The sequence below is a fragment of the Sceloporus occidentalis genome, unplaced genomic scaffold (assembly GCF_023333645.1).
Source record: "Sceloporus occidentalis isolate IW3139 unplaced genomic scaffold, rSceOcc1.0.p SCAF_6, whole genome shotgun sequence".
Taxonomy (NCBI): Eukaryota; Metazoa; Chordata; class Lepidosauria; order Squamata; family Phrynosomatidae; genus Sceloporus; species Sceloporus occidentalis.
Genome location: NW_028316986.1, coordinates 97,963,817 through 97,987,590, shown reverse-complemented (window position 1 = coordinate 97,987,590; position 23,774 = coordinate 97,963,817). Strand labels below are relative to the sequence as shown.

At 41.8% G+C, this 23,774-nt stretch overlaps 1 protein-coding gene across 2 annotated transcripts in view; it reads left to right on the top strand.

The window, feature by feature from the left end:
* Positions 1-5,551: 5,551 nt before the first annotated feature.
* Positions 5,552-23,774, top strand: part of PKIB (cAMP-dependent protein kinase inhibitor beta) — a 68,559-nt gene continuing 50,336 nt past the window's right edge. Inside the window, exon 1 of one of the 2 annotated variants that reach the window (XM_089530475.1) lies at positions 5,552-5,808. The gene's annotated coding sequence lies outside the window, so the exon portion shown is untranslated. The remainder of the gene's footprint in view (positions 5,809-23,774) is intronic. The other variant, XM_089530474.1, reaches the window with a different exon arrangement.

Genomic DNA, 23,774 nt, shown 5'->3' with positions numbered 1-23,774 from the left:
AATTTGGGAAATGTATACTTTGAACAGATGCTAGAATAAAAGAAATGTAATCTCTTTCCCCTGGAGCTGTCAACTTCACTTAATTAGCTCTCCCTGATACTGTTAGCCTGACACTTATTGCTGCTAGATCAAAGGAAAACACCTTACAAGATCCTGGTTTCTGTACAAATGAAAGCTTTGATCCTTTGCACTGTTACTTGGAAGTAAGACCCATGAAACTTGATCGACCTTCCTTTCCAGAGGGGAACAAAATACCTTGAGGCTTGGCTGAAGCTGAAAAGCTACAGGGCACAGGGTATCTATTTGGTGATCTGATGCAGGGTTGTGTATCTTCTTCCCTGTCAAAAGAATCTGCTTTATTTATGCTTTGCGTGCATATTTGTACATAAAGTACACTAAGATGGTGTAAGGCCCCAATGTTCTTTTTGCTCAAATGATGGAAAGGCTGCATTCTTATATCTCTTGCCTGGGACTATTTACCTCGTTGAACTCAAAGAGAGTAATTTCCAAGTAGAAATGTACTGAACTGTGTTATAACTTCCAAAGTTCTGGGAGAAGTGAGTAGCTATATAAAGCTAAAATAACTGAAGAGCTGTCTGCTTATATTTATGGTACATATTTTGTTTCTGGAATGAGATCTGTGATTATTCACCACTGCCTACAAGTTACATCATCTGATCTGGAATCCTATTTCCTAATTGTGGTCAGAATCCTGTTGGCCCATTATGCTAATGATTGTACTTTTTTCCATGGTCATGCAACAATAGTGAGGGAAGACACACAAAGGAGTTTATCAGACAAGAGAAATTGGAAGTATAATCCAATGGCAATCCGAACGCAATCATGGGGTTTAACGTTCTAGCGTGATAGACTACCACACACAATTTCGGGCAATGGCAGGCTATTTTTGGGCAATGGGAAGTCAGTTCGAATGCAATTTGAATTCATGTAAATTTGCTGAACTAGCGAATTCACGTGATTGCGTTCTGGCCCCACTTTCTTTTCATTCGAAATTAAGAGAAATTCCTCCTTTGTATTCCAAGCAGCCATACATAGCTGCAGCATCCTCAGTCTTCTCCCACCTACATCTCCATATAATATACCAGTGAAGTATACCAACAGGATTCTGAACCTCAAGTGCTGGGGAGAGGGAGCAGCAGATTTAAACACCAACAAATACAGTTAAAACATCTTATATACTGACCTCAGGGGTCTCATGCAGGCATGGTGAATCTTGTAATCCATGCTGCAAAGCTCCTCAGTTCTGTTCTGGGGATACACCCTTTCACAGGTCTTTCCTCATCCCTTTGATCTCCCTCTTGATTTGTCATGAAGAAGAAAATATACATAGTGGGCATTCTTGAATGAGTGATGCAACTTGGAAGCACACATATATGAGGATGCATGGTTCAGTTCTCCTTACCTTTAGCAATTAGGAACTGAAATCAAGGAAGTCAAAGTCAAAGGGATCAAGGTTAGCTTCATGTCCTCCCTAATCCAAGGAAAGGATCAGGCAAAGGCAGCTTTCATCAAACCGGTGGTGTTTCTACATATGCATGGTCCCATAAGAAGCATCAGTTCATGATGCCTCAACTGACCCTTTGAGGCTTCAAGTGTCCCACATGAAGGAAGGTACTATGTGGGGGTAGATGATCAAACTGCCCACACAGAAAGAAACTGAGCTCCTGGCTGTACACCCAATGATCTTGAGGGGCTCAGGAATCCATTTATGGTGTGCCTGACCCCCTGTCTCATCTGACCCACAGAAAGGTCTAGGGAAAAAACAAACCCAGTCCTCTACTCATAAAAGTTTCCCCACTCAAGACTTAATGGGATTCAAGCTCTTCCGGTAGTAATGTGTATTACTTTACTTTCATCAGATCTCCCATTCATTCTGCTGAGCTCGGCCCTAGATCTCTGCTCCAAGGCCTTACTCTGACAGCACCTCAACTGGAGAAAGAATTTTGTGCCCTCCCAGAGATAGATTTACAACAAATCGTGCTGAAATTTGACACGTTGGGGAGAGCCATCAATTAAACATACTTTTTATCAGCTAAAAAAAGTGTCCCAATTAATCAATCGTTTTTAAGGAGAAAGAAGAAAAATCTATGAATTTCAACACAACTACTTATAAAAACTGCAGCCAGACAGCAAATGCCATCTTCAAAGAGTTTCTGGTTTTCTGTGATGAAACTTGCTGCAGCCTAGACATGCATACATAATCCGGGGGGGGGGGGGGGATCTTTCTCTCCCTTTCAGAAGTACTGTCTGACTCACCCAGAAGACAATTGATTAACTGGTCAAAATGTATCTGGGTAAGATGGCAATCCCATGCATGTCTACTCAGAAAAAAGTGCCATTCACTAGGTATTCTCAGCAGCAGTAGTAGTTTCTTGGGCATTGTAAAAGGGGTATCCAGTACCTGCTTACATAATGCCTTTTCCCCAGCTGCACAACAACAGCTGAACAGCACCTGGATATAGCTCCATCCTCCAATCCTAAAAATTGAATTTGGCTCTATCAACATTCAAGTCCTTTCCAACTTTTGGTGCCCCTAAGACAAACCTATTGTGGGGTTTTCCTTAGCAGTATTTCTTCAGAGGAGGTTTGCCATTGCCTTCCCCTGAGGCTGAGAGTGTGTGACTTTCCCAAGGTCACCCAGGGGGTTGCATGGCTGAGCAGGGAACTGCACCCTGGTCTCCAGAGTCATAGTCCAGTGCTCAAACCAAGCTACCTGGGAATTTAGATGCCATTTGGACTGGAGGATGGAAGGGGGGGTGCTCACCACCCAGTAGCCCCCACCCAGGGAAAGACTTCATCCACCAGATCTGCAACATTAAATACAATGGTGGGGCTCTAGGATGCCAGAATCCAGTCACATCTTGGCCACAGTCTTCAATGGAATTTATTCCATGTAACTGGCTTTGAGCACTAAACTATGCATCTGGAGACCAGGGTTCAATTCCCTGCTCAGCCATGAAACTCACTGGGTGAACTTGGGCAAGTCACACACTTTCAGCCTCAGAGGAAGGCAATGGTAAACCTCCTCTGAAGAAATCTTGCCAAGAAAACCCCATGATAGGTTCACCTTACAGTCAGAAAGGACTTGAAGGCATACAACAACAATTGGGCACAGGATTGCATAAGATTTGCTAATGGAATGACAGTCTTCATGATCATTTGACATATTCTACAGCAGTCATACTGCTGAGCACAGGTTGTGTGTCTGATTCATGTTACACAGACATTGTGTCTTTGGACACTGCATGCCTGCTTCCAAAAGCACAACTGCACACCCACGGAGCCAGCTGAAGACATTTTGCTGCCTGAGGCAGAACAGCAAATGTCACCCACATTCCTCCATGTTAAGGGATGTGTATGTGTGTTTCTAAAGCACCCACCACAGCTAGCCAAGGCATTGCTTTTGTATGTTTTTAAGGTTTTCATGTTTTTAACTTGGTATGTTTTTCATGGTTTTATATTTTGAACTTGTTATATATTAACACAATGTTTTCAACTGTGCCTTTAAAACTGTACTTTTTAAAAGTATCTTTTGGGAGCCAGCTTCAATCCAATTTAGTAGAAAGGTGGCATAGGAATAAAATAAATAAAGAATAAATACACGAGATGATGAGCCAGTGCAACCTAGTGGTTTCAGCATTGGATTATGACCCTTGAGATCAGAGTCTGAATTCCTACTTGGCCATAGAGCCCACTGGGTGTCTTTGGGCAAGTCACACTCTCTCAGCCTCAGAGGGTGGCCAGGCCAAACTGTCCTCTGAAGAAGCTTGCCAAGAAAACCACTTGATCCTAAATTGGAAATGGCCTGAAGGCACACAATAACAAATATATGAAACCAAAAAAGTGGAGAGAAAAAATAAAAACACCAATCTAACATCCTTCTCTTTATCCTTGACAGTCAAAATACAACAAGAGGAAAATAAATCACAATTTGCTTCCCTTTCACGACAGCCCAAATAGGTTGTTTTCTTTGCCTAAGAGCACGGGAGGGCTGGAACCCAGCCCTGAGGCTGCATCTGCACTGCAGAAATAACATGGTTTGACTCCACTTTTAACTACCATGGCTCCATGCTGGGATATGTAGTTTGTTGTGGCACCAGAGCTCTCTTACTGGGAAGGATCAATACATTTAGGCTGTGTCCATATATTGTACTTTAAACGTATAATTTTGGTAGTTATGTCACAAATATCGCCATTACATTCCATGACATAGGGAGTGATGATGTATGAGTAATGTTAGTACAACCCCCCCAACAAACACAAAACTACAAATCCCAGAATTCCATAGCATGGAACCATGGCAGTTAAAGTGGGGTCACATGGGATTATTCCTTCAGTGTGGATGCAACCTGAGTCCCACAGATAAAGGGTCCTTCCATCCGCAGTGGAGAAATAATCTGTTTTGACACCGCTTTAACTGCCATGGCTAAATGCTAGAGAATTCTGGGAATGGTAGTTTGTTGTGGGAAGTGGGAGTAGAGTTGAGTAGCAGTTGAGTGGGAGACGAAGGGGGAGTTTAAGACAGCTGAAAGGAGTTGAAGAGAATTGAGTTAAGAGGATACTGAATGGGAGAGAAATTGTATTGGAGATCATAACTGTGAAATACTTGCAACTGTTGTATGATTGTAACCATTGCACCTTTGACACCACACTTGTCCCTCCACATTTGCGGCTTCAACTTTTGCAGATTTGATTGTTCATGGATTGGATTAATATGGTCTCTCTAGGAATATCTCAGTCCTCCAGCTCAACTCTATGGTCAACTTTAACCAAAAGTTGCACTGGAGGACTGAGAGATTCCTAGAGAAGTGTTTTTTCAGGTAAAAACATAGGAGTTTATCACACGAAGGAGCTCAGGAGTTTATCCCATGAATATCCTGGAAGTAATTATGTGAAACGACTTCACACGATGTTGCACAAAATCCTCCACGAGTCACAAAGAAGCATTAACGCACATCTTTTTTACTTCTGGGATTTCAGCAACAATGCTTTACTTGTGCAATTGCGTCTGATAACCATTTGCTCACTTACTCGCCATTTTCACTTTATTTGTGGGATGCTTTAAATGTGCTTTAATCTCTCTTTAATGCCGAAATCAGCCCCGGTGTGATAAACTCCCTAGGAGTGTTTGTGTTCTTTGCGGTTCCCCCACTTCCACTGGGGTCCTGGGCCACTAACCCCAGAGAAGAGGGAAGGTATAGTCTCCCTCCTCGGCCAGCTACATTCTTGCCGTAAACGTTCTTCCATAAAGCCAAGGTTTATTTGGTGCAACAGGAGCCTCTTCCTGAGTAAATTCTAAACCATATAGGCTCATTAAAAATGTTAAAAAAACCCAACAACACCCAATACAAACTACCTTTCCCTGAATGCCCTGGCCCTAAGCCAGGGCAGTTAAAGCGGGGTCAACCCGGATTATTTCTGCAGTGTGGGTGGAAGTCTTGCCTTTCCACTCTACAAGGCAGGCAGTTGCAACTGATCCCGCCTCCCAGGATTATCTCTCTCTTACAAAATAAGGCAGGAGGCGACTAGAGCTCTCTCTCTCTCTCTCTCTCAGTCCTAGGCTTGCTCTAGAGAAGAGCCCGCTCCTCTGGGGGTTTCAGTGTGGATTTCCCTTTCTCTTTGGAGTCCCTTCACTTCAGAGGCTGGCTCTCCTTCTTCTTCCTGGGGCCAAGGGCTGCCTCTTGGGATGGGAAGCTGAGAGGAAGCCCAGCAAGGAAAGGCGGGAGCCTTAGCAGAGTCCTTGGAGGGCTGCCTGCTTCGCCTCTGCCTCTTCTTTTCTCCCAAGTGGTAAGTGCTGCTGGGGCAGAGAGAGAGGGAGAGGGAGGGAGCCGGCTGGCATGCTTTCACTCTGGGACCTGAGTTCGAATCCTGGCTCCGTTTCTAGTGGGGGGGGGGAGGGTTTGAGCCTTGGGCTGCATTTGGGTTTGAGACCGCTTTAACTGCCCAGGCTTAATGCGGGCCCCAGAGGGGAGAGCCAAGAGGGCATTTCTTCAAGTTTCTTCCCACTTATGGCCGCCCTGTCAAGGGGTTTTCTTGGCAAGGTGTCTTCAGAGGACTGCCCTTGCCTTCCCCTGAGGCTGAGAGAGTGTGACTTGCCCAAGGTCAGCCAGTGGGCTTCATGGCTGAGCTGGGATTCGAACCCTGGCCTCCAGAGTCCTAACCCAGGCTGAGTCTCATGACTGGGAGGGAAGGAGGAGCTTTGGGGCGGTGGGAATGCTTTCGAGGATGGGCAGCAAGGGGACAGTCCCAGTCGATGGGGGCAAACTGGCCTCTGAGGAAGGAGGCTCAGGTCTGGAAAAGTGCCTGCTCCCAACTTCTTCTTCCTTGGTCTCAAAGGTGCTGCAAGATCCCTTGACAGACTGATCGTCCAGAGTAACAAGTCGACTGTGTCTTTGAAGTTTAATTCCGTTTTAATGTTCACTTTTTGTGTGTCTTAAAATCACAGAATCAAAGAGTTGGAAGAGACCCCCAAAGGTCATCCAGTCCAACCCCATTCTTCCATGCAGGAACTCTCAATCAAAGCATCCCCACTGACATCCAGATGGCCATCCAGCCTCTGTTTAAACACCTTCAAGGAAGGAGACGCCACCACACTCCAAGAGAGTGTGCTCCAGTGTCAAACAGCTTTAAATTGTATACTTCTTTCAAACTGGGGCCCACTTTGAATTCCAGTTTTGGGGAGAAAGCAAGATGAGGCTGAGGTTGTTGATGATGATGACTGACCTCCTGCTCCACTGATAGCCCTTGTCCCCCCCCCCCCCCCCGAAGATGTCTCACCTCTAGTTTGCTAGTTTTGACAGTCTTGTCATTTTAAGTATATTTTAATTCGTTTTTACCCTGAGTTGTTTTGTTCTTGTTTTAAGATAGGGAGGGAGGGAGGGGTAGGAGATTACTTAAGTTTTGGATTTTATTTGTACTGTGTATTTTATTGACATTTGTTTTGTAAACCACCTCAATCCGTAGGGAGAGGCGGGATATAAACAAACATTATTATTATTATTATTATTATTATTATTATAGCAGCTTTTTTGAACTGTATATTCATTTTCCCTTGCAGAAGTATTATTTAAAACAGGTGGGGGAGAAGGAGGAGGGATGTTCAGCTGTGATATCACTTTCTCTTGAGTCCTATGTTGGGAGAAAGGCGGGATATAAGAAAATAATAATAATAATAATAATAATAATAATAGTGCACAGATTTTCCGGACACGTGGCAAGCAAAAGAGCTGTTTGCAAATCCTGTTTGCATTCTGTCTGGTGGGAATGTTACAACATTAGGCTACTTGGATTAAGCCCACAGGTGGGCAGCTCAGGTGACACTCCTGCACCAGTATGCTCCGAAGTTAGTTCCTCTTAATCTGTTTCAGCCTGAAAAGGACTAGTGGGAGAGTTGCCTAATGTCATCTTTAAGGTGCGCCCATTTATTTTACCACCAGATTTCCTGGGTTTCAGTCCACTTCCTCAGTTCCTTTGAGTTGTTGGCCCTGAACCCCGTTGGACTTTCTTCTGAGTAGGCACGCGTAGAGCTGCACCTTCAACAACCTTCTTTCGAAGGAGCTGGATGTTCATTCCAGCACAGTCCCCTTTCTGAGTCAAAATTGTTTTTTCATACCTCCCCGCAACAATCCTGAGAGGGAGGTTAAGCTTGTGAGAAAGTGACTGCTGTGGGACCATGCAGTGAGATTTAATAGCTGAATTACAGGCATGTAATTCTTGCTTATGATCGAGTTGCAACATGTGACCTGGCAACCTTTATCAGCTTAACTATTCAATTGTAAAATGAAAAGGACTTTGGACATGATCAGAGACGCTCCTTTGAATTATGTGCATTGAAAAGAGGCTTACTAGTGGAGTCCTGTTGAGCACACCAGTTCCGAAACTGCTTGTGATGCCGTGATTCAGAATGTGAACTGGATAGTCACTTTGCTTGGAGATCACTGGACAAACCACTTTTGCTTAGCTTCTCCACACCATCATCTATAAACAGTATGGAGATGGTGGACACGTTCTGCATTGCAGAGTCATCGTTGCCATAAGTGTTGAGCTGGTTACCAAGAAGAACAGGGGCCTCCTATTACCTAGGCCTGGGCTGCCCTTGATTTCTTTTATAATCCCATCCCAAGCCCTGTTAGCACAGGCTTGTTGTTGTGTTATGACAATAATATAGCCATAGCCACAGTTTCTTTATCCATGGATTCAACAATCCATGGCTTGAAACTATTCCAAAAATTACCAATTCCAACATTGATCTGGCCATAAGGGACACCATTTAATTATGCCATTGTATTTAGTGGGACTTGAGTATCCATGGATTTTGGTATCCATGGGAGTTCCTGGAACCAAATCCTACCAAATACCAAGGGCCTACTATATCACTGTACCCAAGGCTGAGGGTTGAAACTCCAGCCATTTCCCTACTGATTTTAAAAATCAGGGCCTTTCTCGGTTTCATTAATAGACGTACTGAGGAAGGTCCTCTCCACGTGGATTTATTGTGGATTCAGGTAAAACAGGGAGGAGGGAACCTTACCCTCAGTGCCAAATTTGGCCCTCAGGAGTTGTTTAACTGGCTGTGCCCCTTCTCCATGAAATCACTGTTTGGTGGCTTCTGTACAGGTTTTCTTTCCCTTCAGAACGCAAGGAGAACTTTACAATAAAATATGCCAGAAATTTTTTGTGGCATTATTTTGGCTTTGCTCACCATTAGAATGTGATCCCTACCCCCAAACATTTCTGAAATTGACTATAGCCCTTGAGGCTAAAAGAGGTTCCCTAAATTTGGGAGAAAAGTATATATGGCGGGATACATACCGCCATATAGTACGTCTTCTATACGTACTAGGGTTAGGAAGGGGCGGTGCTTCCGCACCCCCCTAACCCTAGTACGTATAGAATACGTACAAGATGGCGGCGCCCCTTCCACATGGGCGCCGCCATCTTTGCGTATCGGACGCTGAGCGTCCGTACGCGTCGCGCCGCTTGTGACGTAGCGAGTGCGCCCCTGGCGCCTCGCTACGTCGCAAACGCGACGAAAAAAGAAGCTCCATTTTGGAGCTTCTTTTTCGGTCCGCGCGGGAGTCGGGCCGTCTGAAGGCTCCGGCTCCCCCGCGGACCTACTGGCGGCGGCGGCAGAGCGCCGCAAAGTGGCGGTATGTACCCCGCCTATATTATTTCCAGGTGAAATAGCTCTCTCAGTTGAGGTATTACTCTTTGGGAGATGGGAAAGCTGTTACAACAAATACTAATAGTACTGATACATCCTCTGTTAGGCCAGAAGATCAGCAGGCGGCTGATGGGAAGAAGAGAGAACATCATTATTTTGATCTGTTAGATTGTCCCCAAATAGTTCAGCTGAGGGGAGGAAGAATTCATGTCATCAAACATGAATGGGGTGGTTTCAACTGATCTTCCTGGGGAAGGGATTCAGTTTGTTGCCATATTTTTTTAATGCCAGGATTGGGGATCCTGTTATCCTTCAGCTGGTGCTAAACATACAGCCAGCAAAGCCAGTGGTGAAGGATGATAGGAGTTACTGTCCAACATCAGGGAAATTCATCTGTCCCTTTGGGAAACTGTTCTAATGTTATGAACATTTCTGTTATTCTCAGCCTCAGGTGTTCATTTTTAACCCCCATCCAGGAATGCAATGCAATGAAATGTCTTTACCGCAGTGCAATGAAATGTCGATATTTTCTTTTTACTTTGCTTGACTTCACTTGTTTCCTTTATGGATCTGGTATTGAGAAGTTTTCTAAGCTGATCATACAAAACTGTGCTCGCCTGGTGCTGGTTGTTAGGTAGTCAAAATGGCACCATCCACAACCAGAAGACTGATATTAGCAACCTTGGGAGAAGCCTAAAATTTCAAAAGTACCAAAATCAAGCAAACAAACAAACAAAACCCCCAACAAAACTTTGAGAGAGAAAAACATAAATGGGCTAAGATCCTGAAAAATAGCCCCCCAACAGGGCAGAGTATGTTTAGTTGTCACAGAATGCTACCTTCTTGTGTGAGTTTTTTTTTTAAAAAAAGGTGTGTTTGAGGGGGGAGAATGACATGGATTATAATGGAAAAGGGCATGGCAAGGGTTGATTGGAAGCTTGAACCAGGGCCCTCCACATTGCACCATTTTATTTAAGTCTGACTTGATCTTTTAGAGTTGCTTTTGCAACCAATAAATATGCGTTCTTCTATCAGTAATATGTGACTTACAAAATAAGGAACTCCAGTTTAAGCAGCAGTCTTTAGCTGATCTTTTCTATCTTGGTGATTTAGATAATGTGTTATTTAAATCTCCCAGATGGAAAATGAGTCCACCCTAATGTGCCCACGCAGGGAGAAAAGCCTGGTACTTCACACAGGCCTTCCTGCACAGAGAGGAAAATGTTTGCTCAGACACTCCTTTCAAAAAGCAACTTTGGAGGAAAAGAAAAGTTGTTTGCTCAGCAAAGTGCAAATCATAATGAGCTTTTTCCCTTGTCAAAATGGTAATGAGATCATCACTTGATCTCTTATTCATCTGAAATTCACATTTATGTCATTTTGGATCAGTAGAGGAAGAGGAAGTACAGACTTTCCTGTGCTTTGTTTTAAATACAGCAATAAAATTATGCAATAGATGTTTGAACAAGTCTGTTGTGGATATGGCATCACTTTATGGACCCTCCTAGCATAGCCATCCAGAACTTGGTTCCTTCCAGATGAGTTGGACCATAATTCCCACTGTCACCAATGTTTGGTTGATAATTGGAATTGTATTCCAATAGCAGAGTATAGGAGTTTGAGCAATAGAGTTTAACTCTGGAGACCAGAGTTTCAATCCTTGCCCAGCCATGGAAACCCACTACGTGATTTTGGGCAAGTCACACTCTCTCAGCCTCAGAAGAAGGCAAAAACAAGCCCTCTGAAGAAATCATGCCAAGAAAACCTATGATAGGTTGTCATAAGTTGGGAATTACTTTAAAGCACACAACAACAATAAAGTTGTTTTCTAAAACACCTGAAAGACATCAGTGAGAGGAAGGCTTGTTGTTGTTCTTGTGTGTATTTAAGTCTTTATAATTTATGGTAACCCTAAGGTGAACCTACCATTGGGTTTTCTCAATAAGATTTATTCAGAGAGGATTTGCCTTTGCCTTTTCTTTCTCTGAGGCTGAGAGAGCAGGACTTGCCCAAGATCGCCCGATAGGTTTCTATGGCTGAGAAAGGATTCAAACCCTAGTCTCCCAGTGTCCTTATCCAACATTCAAACCATGACACCATGCTGGCTCATCGGGAAGGCTATCATAGGATATAATAAAACTCTGTTTCCTTCAATCTTTTCCCCACTTGACATACCTGGTCATTACAGGGAATAACAAACATAGAGGGAGGAGTGCAAATCAGAGATGTGAGAAAGTGTATACACATTTTAGTTTCCTTATTGGCACACTGCCTGTGTGAACATAGAGGGACTAAACAGGGCTATGAAGGATACCTTGCACCTGTGCCTGGAGTGGGTTAGGTCAGAAATAGATTTTATTGTGGCTATTCAGTATTGTTTTTTCCAGAGCAATGTGATCATTGGACTATATTATTTCATTGCTGTCTACTATGGTGACCTGAAATGTATCTCTGCATGTCAGCTTAATGACTAGCTTCACACGGCAGCTAAGTTTGATGACCTCTTCTTTTTTACTGCTACATAACGAGAAAGCAGTGTTGAGTGAAGCAGCATCATTTGGCATGGAAATACAATAGTTATGAAAAATCATGCATCTTTTACATTCCAGTTTGGGCAACTAAAACACTGCTTCCCCCCCCCCCCCCCCACCACCACCACCACCACTTTCTTGGCAATCCAAGTACAACTCCATCCTTTCTTCCTATCTGAATCCCTTTCCCCACCCCTTGAGCATAATACGGTCATTCTTCCACATTTGTGGGTTAAGCATTTGCAGATTTGATTACAGTATTTGAGGATTAACTGTATTTGCTGTTCCCCCTGCTGCTGCCCTATACATGACTGAACAAACGTATCCTCTTTAGGTCCTCCAGTGTAATACTGTGGTCAACTTCTGACAGAGGCTCACCATAGAATCACAGGAGGATCTAGAAATGCCTAGAGAAATCTCCTCTTAGGTTTTGTTTAAAAATAGTATCATATATTTGCTTTTTTTCTCTTCTTGTCCCCCTAAGCCCCGCAAAAGTTGAAGGCTGACTATACTTAACGCATCATATTTACCCAAGGTGTTCATATAAATGTAAAAGAACTAGTTCCTTTCTTTGCTATGCTATAGGAAATAATGACATCTGTATTTAAACTTTAATATTGTGTATTGATTTCCCCCCTTTAAATCGTCATAAATCCTTGATTTTGGCATTTTATAGGACATATATGAAACCATACTTTGTGCTTCTTTGTAGTGTACAATACTTCTATGTTTAATACTTTCCTAATAAGCATAATATGGAAAGCCCATGAATTCCAAAAATAGGAACTTACTAATCATTTGTTCAAAATCTGTTGCAATTTATGCAATATCCTGAGAGTCTGGAGGGAGGACAGGATTGGATGTATGTGTGTTCTGCTCTGTACAGATGCCATGTGGATCAGACTTTAATTAACTTCAGATTTTTATTGCAATCTCTAGTATTCCTTTTGAAATCTGTCAGTCACCGGAAACTAACCAAAAATGGGATTGCAATGCATACAAGTTCTTTAAAATTCATTTTAAAAATGTTTTCCCAGTCTCCAACTCCCACCAAAATCCAGTGTAAAAAATGGTTTTGTGTTGTAACTAACTAACTAAATGAAATTCTGTTTTTTTTTAAAGGGGGTGGAGGTGGAATATGGTTGAGAAATTTCACACCAATTTAATCTTATTAAAGGAGGGACAAGCATTAAATCTTCACAAATGTGCTGTTGTTTGTCCTGAAATATAATAAACACATAAAGAAGTTTTATTTAGATAAAATGTCTATAGCTGTGCTGGTTTTACAGGACTGGTGATAAAATTGTCTGGCAAAAGACAGCTTCTGAGGGCATTGAACTTTTCCATTCATTTAACTGCTGGCATTCCACCTCCCCAGATATGGTGTAAGTTACAACCAATTGAAAAGGTTACTTTTTGGACTTTCTGTTGTGTGCCTTAAAGTTGTTTCTGGCTTATGACAACCCTTAGGTGAACTTATCACTGTTTTTCTTGGCATGCTTTGTGCAGAGGGGGTTTGCCATTACCTTCCTCAGAGGCTGAGATAATGTGACTTGCCCAAGGTAGTCCGTGGACAAGCAGGGATTCAACACCCAGGTTTTAGCAGTTGTGACAATATCACACCACACTGTTGTAGCACTATTATTCCATTTTAATTGCTATGGCTACCTCCTCTGAAATCCTGGGATTTGCAGTTTAGGGAGGGGCATTCAGAATTCTCAGCCAGAGAGCTCTGAAACCTCACTAAACTACAGTACATACCTCAGAATTTCCCAGGAGGAAGCCTAACAATCATCTGTCTTTCCATCTTTCTGTCTATGAGCTTTTCCTAGGTGTATTAAATTATTGTTTTGGAAATAATCCCTGTCTGTCTTGCTAATTTTGTTTTTCTTAGCGTTGTGCATTCAGATTTCAGAAGATAGCATGATGCTGTGTGATAGCATAATAGAACAAGTTAACAAAATAAGCTGCATTGAAGTTATAACTCAAAATGTGAGCATAATGTTTTTTCGCTTTCCCTGAGTGTAGCAGTGCATCAGTTTAATGACTCCATGTTGAAGACTTAGAGGTTGTCAACACTATGATGACACTATTGTCACTCACTTTGAGTTGGAGGCAATCCGGGGACATGATGTTTTGACCAATTTGCAGCAGGTGTGGGACTTTTTGGTGCCTGGTGGCTTTAATCTGTAGAAAAAAGAATCTCAGTTTTCTCTGGAATTTCCTGGAAAATTCAGATGAGTGGATGTGTGACTGACTAATTTGCATTGGGGTGGCGGGAGAAACCTGTGATGGTTGGACAGACAGAGTCTGACAGTCCCATGATTGTTCCCACCAGGATGATTCTCATATGATGGGAAGTTAGAGTGGCTCATTCTCCATTTTTGAATGCTGAATTTGTGCACATAATTGGATGCCAAGCAGTATATCTGACCAGTAGATATTTATACCAGTATCTGTGCACCTCCATTTAACTGCTTGGTTTAGCTTTAGCAATGGTCAGTCCTCCCATGCTAAAAAAAAAAGAAGAAGAAGACAGAGAAGTGTCCTGGTCCAGGGTGGGAATATATATTTTCACATGTTTGATAGATGGGGAAAAAATTAATAAAGCAGAGTGATCATGGATGTGTGGCCAAAAATGATTCAGGGAAACTAGCTTGTGGGCCACCATTTTACAATGAGGCAACCTCAGAATGCGGGAACATGTGGTGTGGTTGTTAAGTCGAATTTGCTGCGATTTGCCTCAGTGTCCATAGTAATAGTATAGAGAAGACCAGGGTTGCTACAAATATGGAAAATCCCCCCCCCCCCCCGATTTTATGGTAAATGTAGACTTGCCTTTAAACTTTTTATTTTACTAGTTTGGTGCACCAACCTTCTGACCAGAGCTGGCAGGGTATATTTATCCACATTGCGTATCTCCTTAATATTTGAAATGCCTACCAGAAAAACATATTCAAAGCTACAGATAAATAAAATGAGTGCCAGCAACTCCACCTGTCTCCCCCCCCCCCCTTGACCTTTAATTTGAAATGTCATGGCTCTTGGGGCGACTTTGTAAATATTGAGTTTTTAAATGGACAGCAAGTAAAAAGTACACTGCATTACCTTTTTGACTTCCACTTTTCTGGAAGTGTTTACATCAGGGTGTGTGCATTGTCTCCTGGTGATAATACCCTTCAGAGATTTGAATTCTGAGAGCAGTGCCTCTTATAAGAACATTCTGCCTTATCATAGCTAAGTATCATTTGCCAATTTCCATTTTTGTGGATGGGTGAATCAAGAAAAGGGTATAAGACCAACTCTTAGAGTGATTCTTGCTTCCTCTGTTATGACATGTAGCCTTCTGATCATGGCCCTTTGTTTACAATCCATCAGACAGGTTACAATCCATGTGACAGCAGTTGTAGCCAAGCTGATTAGAACTGGATTTGGAGAATGGCTTTTACAAGGAACTGAATTAGACTTAACTGAAGTAAAGTACTGTTTATCTCCCACTTCCCTATCTCCTACCAATGTGTTGCACTCAGGGATATGTGTCAGATTTATCTGGGTGAATTTATTTTGTTATCTTGTGTGGTTTTGAAATCTCAGATACAGTATTTGGAAGGGGTTGTTTTTGTTTGCTTCTTTCACATTATTTGAGGAAAGGAATTTGCTTTACAATTACCAATGTTTCTCTTTTATCCTTTTTTGTTGTTGCACAATACTCTTTTCCCATTTCCTCTAATAATTCTATGAATTAGAAAGTTGAAGGTAGTGGTGCTTTTGTGTCGTCTCCCCCCCATCAAGTGTCATTTAAACTTTTTCTAGGTGCCATGCTGGATTAGGCAAATAAAAGTACATTTCAATTTGTTAAATTGTATAGGTGCCTTTAACAACACACAGTAATATCCAGGATATGGCTAATGCATGGCTAAAACTCCTAATGCACATTTGATCCAGGTCAACCATATTTGGAGTAAATGGTGGGAGGAATGGATTAGCTGGGGGCCATTTCTTCTGTACACAGTGTAGCACTATGATTTCATCTTAACTGTCATGGGTGTGTCCTATGGAATCTTGGGATTTGTAGTTTGCTGAGGCACATGAGCTCTTCCTGAGAATTCTAAATATTCCTCTCTAAGCTGACAGTGTGATTTAAGACTAATAGGAATTGGAGTCCAACAAGATTATGAGGTTCATAGGTTGCCCATCTCTCATTAAAATCCTGGTGTGTGTGTTTGGGTCTTTAAATCTCCTGTTGAGTTAATGTATATATATTTTGAATATTTTCATGCTGTGTTTGGTTGACACCATAGATAAACAATCTGTGGATACAGAGGCCACTTGTATCCCTTGTCTCAAAAGCAAGTTATAATGGACCTAGGAAAGTACCAATCATTTTGAATACTAACTTCAGGAAATGATCTCAAAATAGTCCTTTCTTGCCTCCTTGTGTTCTCAATGAATATTCATTTAGTATAATGTTTAAATGCCAGAGTCATCTTTGGATTCCATAAAATAAATTAAATTCATTTGCATTTAAACTCTGCACTTGGAGTCTGTTTCCTAACCCTCCTCAGGACTCTTTCACATGGGAGAGTGTCCCTCAATCCCGAATGAAGGAGACAGCGAGGTCAATTTGTGAAATATCGTGGTTAGGTATCACACGGAAAAACTAACACAGCGGCGAATCTGAAGTCAGTCCTGCGCCAGTTTGTAGGAGAGCATCACATCAATTACATTGCGCCCGCGCCATAGGCGGGCACCCCATATGTGGTTTCCTGCTTATGCAGAAGCCGTGCAATGGGAGAATGAATGGCGCGTGCGCAAGTGGCACATACTCTGCTGCACCGCGAGCACGAGCCCCATTCAATTGAATGGGACTTCAGCTTATGCTTTTTTTGGCTTACCCGGGTGTGGGTGTGTGTCCGGAACGGATCCTCTGCGTAAGCCAAGGGTCCACTGTACTACTCCATGCTTTCCAGACTTTGAATGAACCATCCTCCGCATGTGCAGACAGTGCAGGGGTGTGTTCTGACCTCTGTACACTTCCAGGTGAAACCCCCCCCCCCCCAGCTTACTTCCTGTCCATTATTTTGTGTTGTTGTTCATTTCGCGTTATTTCATCCATTCACATTTCCCATTTGCCAACATGCAGGTTTTGTCCGATCTCAAAACTATCCTTTTCTCTCTTTTTACCTGTATGCTCACACACACACACACCCAATAAAGTAACAAAGTAACAAAAATAAAAAGCAGGCATGCAAACTGTACAACCACAGCAATGGAAATACATATTAGCACATTACTGTCACAATTTCAGTCCTCCACTGTTTGAATACCTGTGAATGTATATATGTATACTTGTATACATGTACAGACACATTATATCTGTGTACATGCATATGCATTTGCCTGTATATATGTATGCATGTATACATATACATATATGTATGTATATATAGATATGTATACTTACATAGACATATATATATGTGCATATATACATGTATTTATTTATATATACATATATATGTATAAACACACACACATATGTATATATGTCTCATATATATATATATATATATATACATACCCACATGCATATGTGTGTATATTCATCTATGAACATGCATATATATACACATATGTGCACGTGTACATATATATGTGCATATGTATATACGCATATACATATATATGCATATACACATATATACATGTATATACAAACTCCCAGATACAGAAAGTAATAACAATAAACTACAGGCTTGCAAGCAGAGCAACCACAGTTATGGAATTAAATATTTGCACATGACTGGGACAAGAGGTTGTCTAGGGAGATCAAGTGAGGGAACCCTCCCCCCCATGCCCAGTTAGAGGTGGACAGCAGGGGCAAGAAGAATGAGCAGGTTCATCCTTGCCCATTACCCCTTGCTGTTTCCCCTTTCAAAACAGCTCCTGTTCCTCATGGGAGCCGGAGAGGTCCCTAGGTGACCTGGAAGCCAAGCTGCTGAAGAGGATCATGGGAACTGAAGTTTTAAATGACGGGGGTTATCCCAGGGCAGAAGTGAAAATGTATTCCATACCAAAGCTAATTCGAACTAACTTTAAATTCGCATGTGAAAAAGGACTTGTAACTTCAATGTTTTCCAAATTTACATGATCCTGGAATGACCCTTGGATGCGTCTGTATCGGCCCCGCATTGCCTGAAATCTCATATGATCGTCTTTTGCTTAATAACGCAAAACCGATGGATAACACCGAATTGGTGCTACTTTAACCTTCTAATTTAACTCTGTGTGAAAGAGTCCGCAGAGTAGAACTGAGAATTTGTCCTGGAGGCTTGCAACTGAACTGAGGGTAACCTGTTTTTCTAGTGAAGTGAAAGTCAAAAAGGGAGCCAAGTTTCCTTTCTCACACTTAGACAAGAAAGAATAATATCCTTTAATGGCTGGTTACTAAAGTTTAACAAATGAACCAAGAGGAACTGTTTCATGCTCTTGTTTCTCTCTGCTTTTCCTTGTTGGCTAAAGTGCTTTCCATTGTTCAGGACTATAAAATTAAAATTATGGGGTCATTAATTTTAGAGTTTGGGAATTTGGAGGACTCCAAATCTTTATATGAGCTGTAAACTTGTCAGCAGCATTCATTACTTGGCTGCACTTGTGAGATCTGTATTTGCTTCATGGGATAGGAAAATCTGAGAAAAATTAGACTGCACATTCATTATCCTAGGGTATAACCAGATAAATATACTAATCCTATCAGGATGCATCTACACTGTATAAATAATACAGTTTGACACCCCCTTAAGTGCTGTAGCTCCATTCTAAGGAATCCTGGAATTTGTAGTTTTACAAAGTCTTTAGCTTTCTCTGCCAAAAAGTGCTGGTGCTTCACAAAGCTACAAATCCCAGGATTCCATAGGATCAAACCATGGCAGTTAGTGTCAAACTGCATTATGTCTAGAGTGTAGATTTATCCTAAGTCAGAAGGTATCATGCATCTTGCATCTTTTCCTGGTGATGAACAGGTTTTCATTTCATTTCATTTTTGTGATCGGAACAAAGGTTAAAGGCATAGTGGGAAAACTTGAGAAGGTTACAAATGAAAGACAACACCTTCTGCACTCTTTAAAATTCCATCAATATAGCAGGGCAATTGCACAAGCAAAGCTTTGCATGTCTTGTTGTTGTTGCTGCTTTAAAATAGGAAATGTTTCTTTTGTTTTCTGGTTTGTTATTCTCAGCTTTTCCTTTACTTATTAAAGCAGGTTAGAAGTAGAGGATAGAAAAATATATATTTTTTTAAAAATGCCTTTCTTCTGCATATGTTCATATCCCTTTTCCTTCAAAATAAAAACTGCTAGTAGAGACTATTGCACATTAGGGACTGCCCAAAACGGGCAGTCTCGCGCTGCTGCTGGTTGCTGCGTCCGGGAACCACAGCAGCCAAACCGCGCAGTTCCTGGGCGCAGCAAAAAAGAAGTGCCAAAATGGTGCTTCTTTCTATGCCCCGGAAGTGGCGCCACAAGGCACGAGGCATGCACTCACGGCGTCACTTCTACCGCGTGACGTCCAGAAACTACGCGTCCGTGATGTCAAAATGGCGGCGCCCATCTGTATAGGGTGCCGCCATTTTGATGCACTCATTACATGCGAGGGGCAAGGTGCGTCAGGAAGCGCCGCCCCTCGCGTGTAATGACGGCGCCTCGTGGGCCCGTCTGTAACGCGCCTAAATGTAATCTAGAGAGTCCTTTTGAAGACCAGTCTTTGGTCCTCAAGATATTTAGGCTTTAGATCCCAGAATTCCTGAATATTGGCCAAGCTGACTGGGTCTTCTGGAGCTGGAATCCAAAACATCTGGAGACAGGCCAAAGTCTGGGAATCACTGCTTTAGGTCATGGTTGAGAATCATGTTGCATGGTGTAACATTTAAGGTCTTGGGGGAGCTGAAATGGCGTTCAAGGCCCCAGTGTGTATCCACCTCTGTTTTAGGGCAATTGTGGCCTTCCAGATGTTTTTGGACTGTGATTCCATAATCTCTGGTTGTTGGCTAGATTGAAATGACTTGCAGGCCGGCAACATCTGGAGAACTACAGTTGCATATCCCTATTTTAGGTGCTCAAATGCTGCCAAAAAGAAAAATAATAATGTTTGCACATAAATAGAAATCAGGGGCTCACTTCTAGGTAAAAATGTAGCATTTATGAAGCTATCTTATGATTGGCCCAGCATTTTTAACTTTGACTGGCAGGTTTGTTTGTCAGAGTTCTAGCCCGATTCCAGTGGCATCACCAGGCTTAGTGACACTTGGTGCAGGGGGGGTGGTTGTTCTTGAGGGGCAGTAGTGGCTTGCCTCCTCTGTCCCACTGCCTTGCTCACCTACCACCCTCACTGCCACCTTGGCTCCATCCCTGGGGAGGGAGCAGGCTGGCAGTGAAGCCTCTATGGTTGCACTTGCCCCTCTGCTGTAGCAGGAGGAAGGCCCACTGAGTGTCACATATTAACAGAAAGTTTTTTTAAGTAGACTGTGTCCATTTCATACTGAGATTTCCTTTGACATTTGCACACCAGAATTTGTTTTTCTAGTGGTAACCCACAGCCAGGAAACAGTAACATTAATTTTAGAAAATATGACAAAACACATTTGCACCAGTTGATTCCCATTCTAAAATCTGAGACAAAGAGATATACATTTGATAACAGGATTCAAAATTAATACATCTGTTTCTCAAGTCTAAGTAATTTTTCTAAGCTCTTGTTTGGCCTATCACCCTTGTCGTTCCTGAAGATAGATAAACTATATCACCAATTTTCTTTATTGACTTTAATGACAGGAGTTCAATTTTATACAAAACACATCACAATAGAATCTATAGTTCTGAACATGTGGGCCCCATTGGGAGAAATGGCCAGTTCCCTCCTCTGAAATCTAACCTACAGCACCTGGTATTCATTGGCAGTCTCCCATACAAGTACTAACCAGGACTGAACCTGCTTAGCCACCAAGATCAGATGGTTCCTTCAGGCTCTTGTGAGCTGACATTAAGCATTTGTCAAAAATAAAACCCAATGTGTGAAGGATTTCCATTTCTTCCCTCTTCTTTCCCCTGCTTATTGTGTTAAGCATTTGCCCTTTGAGACAGCCAGAAGAACCCCTATTGTTTTGAATAATATAATACATAAGGCATAATGGAGTCTTTTCTCTCTATTTGGAAGACTTTTTCTTTATGAGATTAGGCCTTTTAGCCAGATGGTTTTGTTCTCTGAGAAGAGCAAATATAAAAAATTCAGCAGCACTGGTATTCTTACTCTTTGCTCTTAACTTTAAATGGCTTTTCAGGAGTAGGAGAAAGCTCATGCTAATGAAGTCTCCAGAGGAGATGGGAGTTCTCTGCTAATCTGCTATTAGGATTTATTTAAAGCTGCCTGAAAAATGGATTGTGTCTTATTAGTGATGTGGCCACACTTATGTAAACAGGTGGAAAGCTCTTCTCTGTGGTTTTAAACTTGTAAGAAGCTACCAAGAATTGGTAGCAAGGAGGGAAGTTGTCTTCAAATGAACGTGTGGTGTTCTTGGAGATATATATATATAGAAAATCCTCATTTCAAGTAAATTGGTTTCTTCCCTTCTCATTGTTTAGAAACTTGTCATACTTATATACTTACCCTGGAATTTAAAAGCTTAAAAGGATTTGGAAGTAATCTTTGTATGTGTGTATTTCTATACACACATCCTCATGGACTAAGACTCTGGGGACTAGGGTTTGAATTTTAACTTGGCCATATAAACCCACTGGGTGACTTTGGGCAAGTCACAGTCTCTTAGTCTCAGAGAATGGCAATGGTAAACCCCCTCTGAAGAAACTTGCCAAGAAAACCCCATAATAGGGTCGCCTTAGAGTCACCATAAGTAGGAAAATGACTTGAAAGCACACAACAACAACAACAACAACAACAAAAATTTAAAGGTACAGTGTTCATGGCCCATTCCCTCTCAGAATAATTTATTTGCAAACTTAGAGTTACAAAGGAGCTTTCAATTGTTTCAGAATGAAGCACTTCTTCAGGTTTTTGTCCAGGAATGCAAATCTGGGATTCCAAGTGTGGCTTTCCTGAAAGATGGTGACAAATCTCTTGCACCACATAAACCTCCAGTTCTTCCTCCTCCTGCCACCTGCTTCAGATACTTCCACCTTCTGCAACATGTGAAACTGAGTGATCTGTATTTGGAAGTACACTAAATCAAGAGTTCAGTCAGAATGGCTGAGTGAAAGGATAGAGAAGCTTGTCTTAATTCAGACAAACCTTGTGTTAGACATCCACAAAGTGACTGTAATGAGGAGGAAGTATAAATTTCTGATAGAGATAAAACATAAAATGAAACTGATTAGACAAAGTGTCACACATTCTAGACTTTAAGAAAACCAATTTCTGTAAATTTAGGGAATTACTGGTTGCAATTCCATGGAGAAGGATACTGAAAGAGAAGGGAGTTCAGGATGGCTAGGAGTTTCTGAAAAGTGAGGTACTAAAGACACAAACTAAAACTGTTCCAATAAGAAGGGGAAATGGGATGTGTCTAAAAAATCCAGAATGGTTAACTAAAGAATTTTCAGCTGAGCTAAGATTTTAACAAAGCATGTGCAAGAAATGGAAAAATTGGGAAAACACCAAAGAGAAATTCAAGCATCTAGCTAGTATATGTAGGGGGAAGGTAAGAAAAGCTAAAGCACAGAATGAATTTAGGCTTGCCAGACAGATTAATAGCAATAAAAAGGACTTTTTTAGTTATGTCCGCAGCAAAAGGAACAACAAGGAAATAAGGTCGCTGCATGGAGAAGATGGCCAAGTACTAACTGAGGATAGAGAAAAAGCTTAACTACTCACTATCTTTGCCTCAGTTTTCTCTAAAAAGGAAAATGGCACACAACCTGAGGAGCGAGGATCAGGTGGTGTAGTGGGGGAAATGCAGCACAGAATAGGCAGAAAAGTAATACAGGAATACCATGCTACTCTAAATGAATCCAAGTACGAGCAGCATCCAAGTATATTAAAAGAACTGGTAGAAGTATTTTCAGAACCACTGACAATAAATAATCTCTGAGAATTCTTGGAGAACAGGAGAAATCCCCACAGGTTGGAATAAGGCAAAAGTTGCCCCCATCTTCAAAAAGGGGAAAAAAGAGAAGTCAATTAATTATCACCCAGTCTGCCTGATGTCAATACCTGGAAAGATTTTAGAGCAGATCATTATACAGACAGTTTGTAATTACTTAGAAAGCAATGCTGTCATCACTAAGAGTCAACATGGGTGTCTCAAAAACAAGTCATGCCAAACTAATCTGATTTATTTATTTTTTTTGATCTTGTTACAGGCTTGATAGATGAAGGGAATTCTATGGATGTAGTATATCTTGATTTTAGTAAGGCTTTTGACAAAGTTTCCAATGATATTCTTGCAAAGAAGCTAGTAAAATGTGGCCTAGACAGTGCTACTCTTAGGTGGATTTCTAATTGGCTGACTGATGGAACCCAAAGGGTGCTCAGCAATGGCTTTTCTTCATCCTGGACAGAGGTGATTAGTGGAGCGCCACAGGGATCTGTACTGAGACCTGTGCTATTCAACATCTTTATCAATAACTTGGATGAAGGAATAGAGAGCATACTGATTAAATTTGCAGATGACACCAGATTAGAGGGATGGGCTAAAGATAACAAGATGGATTTCAACAGGGAGAGATGTAAGGTCCTATAGCTAGACAGAAAAAAATGAAATCTACAGATATAGGGTGGTAGACACCTGGCTAGACAACAGTTCATGTGAAAGGGATCTAGGAGTCTTAGTAGACCACAAGCTGAATACAAGTCAGCAGTGTGAGGCGGCAGCCAAGAAACCCAATGCAGTTCTTGGTTGTATCTATTGGCATATAGTATCTAGATCAAGTGAAGTGATAGTACCACTGTATTCTGCTTTGGTCCATCCTTACCAGTAATACTGTATCCAGTTCTGGGTAGCTGAATTCAAAAAAGAAATTGAGAAGCTGGGGCGTGTCCAGAGGAGGGTG